Below are 13,128 nucleotides of genomic sequence, written 5' to 3' on the forward strand. Positions count from 1 at the left end.
TGTATATATTAGAGAGGGTCAAATTGTATGGATGTATTTTTTTTCATCAGGAGTATAGCAAAAAGGTAATCTACATATGATTTCTGAAGACACCATAGCTCGAAGTCCGATTTCGAGTCCCCCACTTTTGCAAAATATATATTTTGCCATATGAATGTAGGGTTTGGCCAAAAAATCCTCATAGCTTCTGATAGATTTATAGGAAAAATATCATATTGGGCTTACTTTAAAGGTATTTTACGTACATTTCAGAATCTGTATAAACTTCTATAGTGTTTTTGAATTTTAGTAGAGATATCAGGCTTAAGTTATGAGAAATTAGCCTAAAATTGAACTTTTAAGTACTATATTATCATTTTTAACAAATTTCTTATGGAAAATTATTTTTTCTTTACAGCTAAAATAAGTTCAGAACATTTACAACAACTTTCATTCAGACAGTTTATCTTTTCGAATTCGTTTTAGAAGAAAAAAATTTTCAAAATAAATCCTATACACAATTTTTATAATTTTAATGTAATTTATTTAAAAAATAGTTTTTTTACTTAGAATTGACCATTTTAACGTATTTGTCAAAATAACAGTAATGTTATGTTACTATTTTTTAAAATCTTTTTTGCTCTCCATTCGTGGTAGTTTTTCACGATATTCTGCTGTAACAGCCATAACACCTTCACGTTTTTTTCTATAACACCTTTGGAAACAGATGTTAACAACTGTACGTATCTTTCTGTTCTTGTGTATGCATTGGAATATTAGGATCATCTATTGTTGGCTCATAATAATCTAAGAATTGTATGTCGGTTCAAATAGTAAATTATCGTCATTCAGATAAATCATATCAATATAATCTGAAGCAGTGATCGTCCCCCATAAGCGCTTTCACGCAATTGTTTTTGTAAAACCCTCAGGTAAGCGCATAGCATAGGCAAGCGCACCACACATCCCCGCGCACACGCATTCTATCCTCTCGTCCACAACCGAATGTATTCTGCTATGCCCATTAGGAACTAAACTGCTATAATTTCGTGTAAAATTACTGTTGAAGTAATATTTTTGGGTATATTTTTGGTTCACCTGTACAAAAACAATGAAGCTCTATTTGTTTTATTTAATAATTAAATTTTAAATTAAATTAAAGTTTAATTGAACGCATGTAGAAGTATTTTTAAATGCATTCAAGAAAACAATGTGACATGTTAATTTTGGAGCTACCAAGTTCGACAGGGTTTGTGTGCGTGCCAGCGCCATTTCTGCTCGCTGATTTGTTGGTGCTATTTTTTTTAGAAAAAAATGAGGAATAGACTGAAAAAAATTTATTTCATTTCACTTGAACTTAATAATAGAATATGGAATATACATATTAAAGAAAAGTTTGAAGTAAGAAGATAATTTAAGAATTTCACTCATTTATCTAACAGAATATAATAAATAATAGCCGTGTTTTTTTAAACGGTTTTATCTAGCTTGAATCAGTGTAGCGAACATAATTTTGTAATCGAAATTTAAGTAACTTCCCGATAAGCTACAAGCTTGAAACTTGGAATAAGGTTCAGAACTGGATGAGAATGCAATAATAAGAAAAACAAGTAAGGAAGGCTAAGTTCGGGTGTAACCGAACATTACATACTCAGTTGAGAGCTATGGAGGCAAAATAAGGAAAATCACCTCGTAGGAAAATGAACCTAGGGTAACCCTGGAATGTGGTTGTATGACATGTGTATCAAATGGAAGGTATTAAAGAGTATTTTAAGAGAGAGTAGGCCATAGTTCTATGGATGGACGCCATTTAGGGATATCGCCATAAAGGTGGACCAGGGCTGACTCTAGAATTTGTTTGTACGATATGGGTATCAAACGAAAGGTGTTACTGAGCATTTTAAGATGGAGTGGGCCTTAGGTCTATCGGTGGACGCCTTTTCAAGATATCGCCATTAAGGTGGACCAGGGGTGACTCTAGAATGTGTTTGTACGATATGGGTATCAAATGAAAGATGGTAATGAGTATTTTAAAAGGGAGTAATCCTTAGTTCTATAGGTGGACGCCTTTTCGAGATATCGCCATAAAGGTGGACCAGGGGTGACTCTAGAATGTTTGTACGATATGGGTATCAAACGAAAGGTGTTACTGAGCATTTTAAGAGGGAGTGGGCATGAGGTCTATAGGTGGACGCCTTTTCGAGATATCGTCATTAGGGTGAGCCAGGGGTGACTCTAGAATGTGTTTGTACGATATGGGTATCAAACGAAAGGTGTTACTGAGCATTTTAGGAGGGAGTGGGCATTAGGTCTATAGGTGGACGCCTTTTCGAGATGTCGCCATTAGGGTGGGCCAGGGGTGACTCTAGAATGTTTGTACGATATGGGTATCAAACGAAAGGTGTTACTGAGCATTTTAAGAGGGAGTGGGCATTAGGTCTTTAGGTGGACGCCTTTTCGAGATATCGCCATTAGGGTGGGCCAGAGGTGACTCTAGAATGTTTGTACGATATGGGTATAAAACGAAAGGTGTTACTGAGCATTTTAAGAGGGAGTGGGCATTAGGTCTATAGGTGGACGCCTTTTCGAGATATCGCCATTAGGGTGGGCCAGGGGTGACTCTAGAATGTGTTTGTACGATATGGATATCAAACTAAAGGTATTAATTAGGGTTTTAAAAGCGAGTGGCCCTTAGATGTATATGTGAAGGCGTTCTCGCGATATCGACCAAAATGTGGACCAGGTGATCCAGAAAATCATCTGTCGGGTACTGCTAATTTATTTATATATGCAATACCACTAACAGTATTCCTGCCAAGATTCCAAGGGCTGTTGATTTCGCCTTGTAGAACTTTTTCATTTTCTTCTACTTAATATGGTTTTTTCCAAAAGTTATATTTTGCGTCAATAAACCAATCCAGTTACCATGTTTCATCCCTTTTTTCGTATTTGGTATAGAATTATGGCATTTTTTTCATTTTTCGCAATTTTCGATATCGATAAAGTGGGCGTGGTTATGGTCGGATTTCGGCCATTTTTTATACCAAGATAAAGTGAGTTCAGGTAAGTACGCGGGCTAAGTTTAGTAAGGATATATCGGTTTTTGCTCAAGTTATTGTGTTAACGGCCGAGCGGAAGGACAGACGGTGGACTGTGTATAAAAACTGGGCGTGGCTTCCACCGATTTCGCCCATTTTCACAGAGAATAGTTACCGTTATAGGATCTATGCCCCTACCAAATTTGAGAAAGATTGGTAAATTTTTGTTCGACTTATAGCATTAAAACTATTCTAGACAAACTAAATGAAAGTGGGCGGAGCCAAGTCCATTTTGAAATTTTCTTTTATTTTTGTATTTTGTTGCATCATATCATTACTGGAGTTGAATTTTGACTTAATTTACTTATATACAGTAAAGATATTAAATTTTTTGTTAAAATTTGAATTTAAAAAAAAAATTTTTTAAAAAGTGGGCGTGTTCTTCATCCAATTTTGCTAATTTTTATTTAGCACATATATAGTAATAGTAGTAACGTTCTTGACAAATTTCATCATGACATCTTCAACGACTGCCAAATTACAGCTTGCAAAACTTTTAAATTACCTTCTTGTAAAAGTGGGCGGCGCCACGCCCATTGTCCAAAATCTTACTAATTTTCTGTTCTGCGTCATAACGTCAACCTATCTACCAATTTTCATAGCTTTATCCGCTTTTGGCAATGAATTATCGCATTTTTTCGGTTTTTCGAAATTTTCGATATCGAAAAAGTGGGCGTGGTTATAGTCCGATATCGTTCATTTTAAATAGCGATGTGAGATGAGTGCCCAGGAATCTACATACCAAATTTCATCAAGATACCTCAAAATTTACTCAAGTTATCGTGTTAACGGACAGACGGACGGACGGACGGACATGGCTCAATCAAATTTTTTTTCGATACTGATGATTTTGATATATGGAAGTCTATATCTATCTCGATTCCTTTATACCTGTACAACCAACCGTTATCCAATCAAAGTTAATATACTTTGTGAGCTCTGCTCAACTGAGTATAATTAAAGCAGCGATGCCGATGTAAAACCGATAGGGGCGGCAATAAGTGTGTAAGCATATCTGATTTTCAAAGAGCTGGGCTCTTTAAGTCCGTTTGGAGGGAAATGTCATGGGATCAAAGAAAGTCGTGGATTAGTCCACTAGTTCATGTTGTTCCAGTTGGGCGTAGAAGAAGCGAAACCATAAAAAGATCGTGTACTCTACGTTATCATCTAAAAATTGAATGTAAATCAATTCAAGTCTGCAAAAATATGTTTTTAAGAACACTTAATATTGGGGAATGGTTTGTTCGAAATACACTGAAAAATGCCAACGACCGTGGTATAGTAAAAAGTAAAGTTCGGGTGTAACCGAACATTATATACTCAGTTGAGAACCATGGTGACAACATAAGGGAAAATAACCATGTAGGAAAATGAACCGAGGGAAACCCTGGAATGTGTTTGTATGACATGCGTATCAAATGAAAAGCATTAAAGAGTATTTTATGAGGGAGTGGGCCATAGTTCTATAGGTGGACGCCATTTAGGGATATAGCCATAAAGGTGGATCAGGGTTGACTCTAGAATGCGTTTGTACGATATGGGTATCAAATTAAAGGTATTAATGAGGGTTTTAAAAGGGAGTGGTGGTTGTTGTATAGGTGGTCGCCTTTTCGAGATATCGCCATAAAGGTGGACCAGGGGTGACTCTAGATTGCGTTTGTACGATATGGGTATCAAATGAAAGGTGTTAATGAGTATTTTAAAAGGGAGTAATCCTTAGTTCCATAGGTGGACGCCGTTTCGAGATATCGCCATAAAGGTGGACCAGGGGTGACCCTAGAATTTGTTTGTACAATATGGGTATCAAAAGAAAGGTGTTAATGAGTATTTCAAAAGGGAGTAATCCTTAGTTCCATAGGTGGACGCCGTTTCGAGATATCGCCATAAAGGTGGACCAGGGGTGACCCTAGAATATGTTTGTACAATATGGGCATCAAACGAAAGGTGTTAATGAGTATTTTAAAAGGGAGTGGGCCTTAGTTCTATAGGTGGACGCCGTTTCGAAATATCGCCACAAAGGTGGACCAGGGGTGACTCTAGAATGTGTTTGTACGATATGGGTATCAAATAAAAGGTATTAATGAGGGTTTTAAAAGGGAGTGGTGTTTGTTGTATAGGTGGTCGCATTTTCGAGATATCGCCATAAAGGTGGACCAGGGGTGACCCTAGAATTTGTTTGTACAATATGGGTATCAAAAGAAAGGTGTTAATGAGTATTTTAAAAGGGAGTAATCCTTAGTTCCATAGGTGGACGCCGTTTCGAGATATCGCCATAAAGGTGGGCCAGGGGTGACTCTAGAATTCGTTTGTGCAATATGGGTATCAAACGAAAGGAGTTAATGAGTATTTTAAAAGGGAGTGGGCCTCAGTTCTATAGGTGGACGCCTTTTCAAGGTATCGCAATAAAGGTGGACCAGGGGTGACTCTAGACTGATTTGTGCGATATCGGTATCAAATGAAAGGTGTTAATGAGTATTTTTAAAAGGGAGTGGGCCTTCGTTCTATAGGTGTTCGCCTTTTCGAGATAGCACCATAAAGGTGGACCAGGGGTGACTTTAGAATATGTTTGTACGATATGGGTATCACATGAAAGGTGTTAATGAGTATTTTAAAAGGGCGTGGGACTTAGTTCTATAGGTGGACGCCTTTTCGAGATATCGACATAAAGGTGGACCAGGGGTGACTCTAGAATGAGTTTGTACGATATGGGTATCAAATTAAAGGCATTAATGAGAGTTTTAAAAGGGAGTGGTGGTAGTTGTATATGTGAAGGCGTTTTCCAGATATCGACCAAAATGTGGACCAGGGTGACCCAGAACATTATCTGTTGGATACCGCTAATTTATTTATATATGTAATACCTGCCAAGATTTTAAGGGTTTTTTATTTTGCCCTGCAGGACTTTTTCATTTTCTTCTACATAATATGGTAGATGTCACAACCATTTTATTAAGTTTTTTCTAAAGTTATATTTCGCGTCAATAAAACAATCCAATTACCTTACCATGTTTCATCTCTTTTTTCGTATTTGTTATAGAATTATGGAATTTTTTTCATTTTTCGTAATTTTCGATATCAAAAAAGTGGGCGTGGTCATAGTCGGATTTCGTTCATTTTTCATATCAAGATAAAGTGAGTTCAAGTAAGCACGTGAACTAAGTTCATTAAAGATATGTCGATTTTTGCTCAAGTTATCTTGTTAACGGCCATGCGGAAGGACAGACGGACGACTGTGTATAAAAACTGGGCGTGGCATCAACCGATTCTGCCCATTTTCACAGAAAACAGTTAGCGTCATAAAATCTAAACCCCTACCAAATTTCAAAAGGATTGGTTAATTTTTGTTCGACTTATGGCGTTAAAAGTATCGTAGATAATTAAATGAAAAAGGGCGGAGCCACGCCCATTTTGAAATTTTCTTTTATTTTTGTATTTTGTTGCACCACATCATTGCTGGAGTTGAATGTTGACATAATTTACTTATATACTGTAAAGATATTAAATTTTTTGTTAAAATTTTACTTTAAAAAATTTTTTTTTTTAAATGTGGGCGTGGTTCTTCTCCGATTTTGCTAATTTTTATTAGGCGTACATATAGTAATAGGAGTAACGTTCCTGCCAAATTTCATCATGATATCTTCAACGACTGCCAAATTACAGCTTGCAAAAATTTTAAATTACCTTCTTTTAAAAGTGGGAGGTGCCACGCCCATTGTCCAAAATTTTACTAATTTTCTATTCTGCGTCATAAGTTCAACTCATCTACCAAGTTTCGTCGCTTTATCTGTCTTTTGTAATGAATTATCGCACTTTTTCGGTTTTTCGAAATTTTCGATATCGAAAAAGTGGGCGTGGTTATAGTCTGATATCGTTCATTTTAAATAGCGATCTGAGATGAGCGCTCAGGAACCTACATACCAAATTTCATCAAGATACCTCAACATTTACTCAAGTTATCGTGTTAACGGACGGACGGACATGGCTCAATCAAATTTTTTTTCGATCCTGATTATTTTGATATATGGAAGTCTATATCTATCTCGATTCCTTTATATATGTACAACCAACCGTTATCCAATCAAACTTAATATACTCTGTGAGCTCTGCTCAACTGAGTATAAAAAGAATCCGATAGGTGCAGCATGTATCGAAATATTTCAAAAAATGGTATTTGTGGTCCGATTTGGTTCATATTGGAAACACATAATACATATATAAATAGAAAGCAACGTATGAAAAAAAATCGCCGCTAGGTGGCGCAAGGATCGAGATATTCAAAAAAATCGTATTTGTAGTTCGATTTGGCTCATATTTGGAACGCGTAATACATACATGAATATAAAGCGGCCTATGAGAAAAAAAAACAGCCGCTAGGTGGCGCAAGGATCGAGATATTCAAAAAATTTTATTTTATGAATTTTCGAAGTTTTTACAGTGTACTTTTTAGTAGCTCCGTCGCAATTTTTTTATTTTTGGATTTCAAAGTAGGTGTGGTCACGCTTCCATAAGAAGCTTTTGGCGATCCCTGATCTGAAGCATTAAAATTGATATTATATTTTTTGTAAACTCTGAGTCTAGTTGGATCAAGTATTTGTTCTCGATAGTATAAAATATTTTTGATAGTTCTATCACGTCTGGCTTTTCTATCATCAAATAACATTGTTAATAAAATGTTTTCTGAAAGAGCGTAATATGAGTTATTTTTGATTATACCATATACAATATTGAGGAAATTACGTATAGCTTTAAAGCTGGAGCGCTCATGAGCGCCTCTTTCAAAGATTGTATCGCCACTAAATGTTTTCTTCGATCCGAAACTGTTCGTCATCCCTTAGCAAGTCTGTTAGTGGCTTTGCTACTAAAGCATAGTTTTTTACGAAACGTCTAAAAAATGATGTCAGTCCTACGAAACGCTGCATTTCTTTCTTACTCTAGGAAAGTTCTTGAAAGCCATTGTCTGTTCTTCCGAAGGAAGAATTCGCCCTCTCTCTATTTCATATCCTAAAAGCGTTATTTTCCTCATCAAGAATTGAAACTTTTGCCATTTTATACGTAGTCCATATTCGCTTGCTCTCTCTAACACGATTCTAAGTTTTTTCAAACTCTCCTCATCATCCGTTGCAGGAATAACTGTGTCTTCCATATATATCAAAACCGTACCATCTCTTAGCAAATCTTGAAAAACGGAATTAATATAGCGACAAAATACTACCGTTGAATTGCAAATTCCAAACGGCACAAAGCGAAACTCATACTGCCCGCTAGGTGTCACAAAAGCAGTATATTTTCTAGAATTTTCCTCAATAGGATCATGGTAAAACCCGTTTTCTAGATCTAGTGTGGTGAACACACTCGCTTCACTAAGGCTGTCTAGCACCTCATCTATTACGGCCTAGAGGTTTGCGCCGATCACTTTATCGGCGGCGGCGTAGGCTCTATTATATACCGGCGGCGGCAGCGTGGGCGGCGCGACGGCTTACGCCGGTGTTCTAACTTTAAAAAGCTTGATTTTTCTATTTAAAAAAATAATATTTAGGAAAGGTTTTTTTTGTGTGTATTTAAGAAAATCAACGTGTTGGCCATTTCGGAAAGATCCGGGGGTTTTGCCTGAAGCTCTGGCAGACTGTTCAAAAATTTTCAGGAGTAGCTCCTTGCTGAGGGATTGGCCCTCGTTCGCTCACTCAAGAGAGGCTTCGTACCTAACCCCTGCCTTTGGAATTGGTACTGCTACGTCGGCTGAAAGAAATAGAGATACATAAAATAGTCACACTTTTGTCTGTATATCTCGTGCAATGCGTAGTTTCACCTAGGGTTAACTCCTAATTATCGTCGCGAACACAATTTCTTTAAATTATTTGTGGCTCCTTGGCGGCCACGCACAAAGGCGACTTACGGTTGCTATTAATGGTCTTTTAATACTCATGATTCTCGTGGTACAGGGCGCCTCCAGTTGTTTCGGCTGTTTTTAAGAGCTATTCCCGATGTGCGAACAGTAGCAATCCCGACCACCAGTCTCTACCACGCCTCCTGACCGTCACACCATATACCAGCACAGAAACTATAGGACTGCGACTTCGAACTCATACCTTCGTTGACGTCACTTTCCTAGAACCTCTAGGTGTAGCTCCAAAGACTTTCCAACGGATGCTTTTGGCGCGCTATGCTGCCGAGCTACACCAGAGAAACACCTTAAAACGTTAGGGAGTGACTATTCGGCCAAAGATGCCGCCCTCGAAATCATAAGCAGTATAATTGGATGTCATTGCGTTATGGGTGAAAATCGTATAATCTTCGGCGCATCTACATAATTAAAATTTTACAAGAACCCTGGATAAAATTTTTAAAATGTAGACAAAAATTTTCAGACGTTTGTGTTCACAACATTGATTTCAATAGTCTTTGTTAAATCAAAACGATATTTTAGAATGAAAGTCAACCTATTTTAAGTTGAAAGGTGTTAACTTCTGTTTTCCGGCCTTATGTTATAAGAGCTCATTATGGATGACCGCGTAGCTTCAGTTTTCAGACTAGGTCGACTGTCCACTACGTTAGGGTAGTAGAACACACGGTCCTTAGTTCGGCTGTCTTGGGAAAGCTTTTCCTTCACCACTTTGAGTGTTCTTGCGAAGGAAAAAGCCTCGCCTGGTAAATATATGTGCCTACATATTCGCATTTGTAAAAGAAGCCGTAACGTGTAGGTGATATTAAACTTGGTTGATAGGCTATAATCAATGTGATTCACTCCAAGGGAATAGTTTTGGATAGGGCCGCCAACTTTAGGAAACCTCAAACCGGGAGATTTGGGTGTTGAAAGATTAAGTGTGAAAATCAAAATTAACATTTCAGACCCTATTGTATAGTTTCGCAAATGGACAACAGATGTTTGAATGTAAGCCCAAGTGATTTTTCAAACCCTTATACGTACATATATCCTCAACTTAAGTATGAGGTTAGAATCATTTCAAAGGAGTGTGTATGCCCCTAGAACCTACTAAAGGATTTTGTGTCACTGATTTCGCTAATCCTTTCAGCAAATTTTTTTTACATCGGCACCTTTTTTGGTTAATTTGCTTTTTTTTAGCAACTTGAGGACAATTTGAAAACATGTTCGCCTTGGGTAATTTTATTTGAATTCATTGTTCAATATTAATTTTTTGAAAAAACAATATGCAAAGTGAGCATATAAATTTATTAGATATATAACTTTTCTATTAGTGTTTTGTTTTAATAACTTGGTGAATTGGGTGATGCAAAGTCCGTGTTAAGCTGACATCGAAAGCGCCTTTTTTTTTAAATAACTTTTGAACAGTTAGAAAGATTTAAATTTCGCAATTAGGTTCTTATAACTGGCAGTGATGCGCCACTTTCGACCATATCCGACCATTTTCGACATGAACAATAAATGGCCTAAACAGTCTTAAACGAGTAGAAAATATAGTAACGCGCCGGACGCCGCCGATATTTTTGACATTCGGCGGCGGCGTGCGAAAAACGACCCCAATCGGCGGCGGCAGCGGCGTTTACGGCCATAGGAAAATTATCCCTAATAATTTTCGCATTAATTTTTGTATAGGCGCAGCATAACCTTTTACTGCCGTTCTTCTTTTTTGTAAGGACTATCGGCGATGCGAATTCAGACGAACTGTTTTGGATTATCTCCACACTTAACATCTTAGCAACTTGCTCATCCACCCAGCATTTGTCTACATATGACATTCGACGCGGTCGTTGATAAATCGGAGTTTCATCATATAACAAAAGTTTCATTTGTACTGGTGCGAATTTTTCTTTTCTCGGCCTATATTCCCTAATTATCTTTTCGACCTTTTCCGCGGTTACCCCTTTCAAGTGTTCCAACTTGACATCCACTTCTTTCTCATCAAGTCTCTCCTCGATGTTAATGCAAAACGCTCTGAACTCCTTCAAGGACATATTCTCGTCCCCCTTGTTTACTACCTGCACGGACCCTGCCTCTGGCACAAACTTGGACAAAATGTGTCTGTCCCCCTGGCTTGCCAACTGCACAAACCCTGCCTCTGGTGCAACCCTGAACCACATGTTTCCGTCCCTCTTGTTTGATACATGCACTAATCCTGCATCTGGTACAACCCTGGACCTAGCTCTTCAGTCTGAGTTCTCTGATTTAAGATCTTCCAATCTTTCAATCTCTCAATGGCTGTCTTCATTGCCGCGTTTGCTTCAGATTCGAATTCTTTCCCTTTTGTAACCGGAAGTTCAAGCCCCTTGATATTTTTGTTAGCACCCTGCTCCAAATCTTCCTGTACTACCGCTACCGCTACCGTTTCACCTTTTCAATTTCCTCTTTCACAACAACCACCTTTGTGGCATCAAACTCCTCCTTTTTTCCCAACTTCTGAAATTCCACTACATCACCTCTTATGATCACCTTTGTTTTCTTCAGTATATCGGATCCTAAAATAGCTGCATAGGGAAACCCTTTTTCCTTTACCACGTAGAAAGTGATTACGTCGTCTATTTTTATTTCAGCATTGAAACATCCCATTGTCGTGAGAGTTCCTTTGCCAACGCCCACTAACTCTAGCTTTTCTTTCTTCAGCTCGATGTCACCCAACATCATGAGCGTATCGTATCGTAAAATGCTAAACTGAGACCATGTGTCTACTAATGCACTAAACGTATGTAAACTCATTGTTACATCTATAAAAATTAAACCTGTTTTCGGTGCTCTTGTTTCCATTCTCGAAATCATATTTGCACGTTCACTTTTCACTTCTGGCTTCGTCGACTTTTTGTCTTTATTTTTCTCTTTGCATTGAGATGAATAATGACCTTTCCCATTACAACTAAAACACGTTAACTCACTGCTCTTCCCAGTGCGACAATCTTTGGCCTGATGCCCTTCCTTGCCACATGAGAAACATTTAATTTATGAATTTTTATTAACTTTCTCTGCAGTCTGCGTACTTGCAGATTTTGAAATGCACTCAACCTATTTTGCGAAATTTGGGGCCCTTTTACTCTTTCGTACACGCGAATTTGTTTTTTAAGTTCACGTAAAGATTTGGCCTGGTAAAGCATATTTTTGTTGACCCTGCTATCGGGAATACCCTCGACAAAATATTCACAAATACTACGGTCATCCAATGCCATTGGCTTACTCATCTCGAAAAGAACATACAAGTATTCTTGAAAACTTTCTTTTGCTAATTTGCGCGTATTTCGAAGCTCACGATGTACTTCTGAAGCACAAAGTTGTATGCCGAATTCTTCTACCAGGGCGGATTTCAACGAATCCCAATCCCTTACACCCATTAAACCCCTAGCAAATAATTTAGCTGCGCCCTTCAACAATTGCTTAGCGTACACAAATTTTTGCAAGTTATTCCAGTGCACTGTATACGCAATATCTTAGAACTCCATCACCCACTCGTTCACATCTTGCGAACTATCATAAAATGAACTAACACTGTCTTCAATATCGCGCAATATCGTAAAAGCTAGGCCCCTAAATCTTTGTGCAAGCATTTCATCGGAACTTGCTTCAGCATAAACTGAACTTTGAGAATTTCTACGACTCACTTCCCTACCTGAATTTTCTTCACTATTATTCAATCCAAAATATTGTAAGAGCCTTCCTTGCAACTCTCTTTTCAACCCTACCGCACTCAAATCTAATTCTCTTAGTTTTTAATTTAACGCCTCCACTGTAAGCGAACGAATATGATCGGCATCCATTATTATACGTATATTTGCTCACTTTTTGCATTGAATTGTTCACACTTTGCCTGAAGATCTCGCAGACCGTTCAAAAATTTTCAGGAGTAGCTCCTTGCTGAGGGATTGTCCCTCGTTCGCTAACTCCAGAGAGGCTTCGTACCTAACCCCTGTCTTTGGAATTGGTACTGCTCCCTCGGCTGAAAAGAAATAGAGATACATAAAATATTCACACTTTTGTCTGTATATCTCGTGCAATGCTTAGTTTCACCTAGGGTTAACTCCTAACAATCGTCGCGAACACAATTCCTTTAAATTATTTGTGGCTCCTTGGCGGCCACACACAAAGGCGACT

The sequence above is a fragment of the Eurosta solidaginis genome, chromosome X (assembly GCF_040869045.1).
Source record: "Eurosta solidaginis isolate ZX-2024a chromosome X, ASM4086904v1, whole genome shotgun sequence".
In the NCBI taxonomy this organism is placed as follows: domain Eukaryota; kingdom Metazoa; phylum Arthropoda; class Insecta; order Diptera; family Tephritidae; genus Eurosta; species Eurosta solidaginis.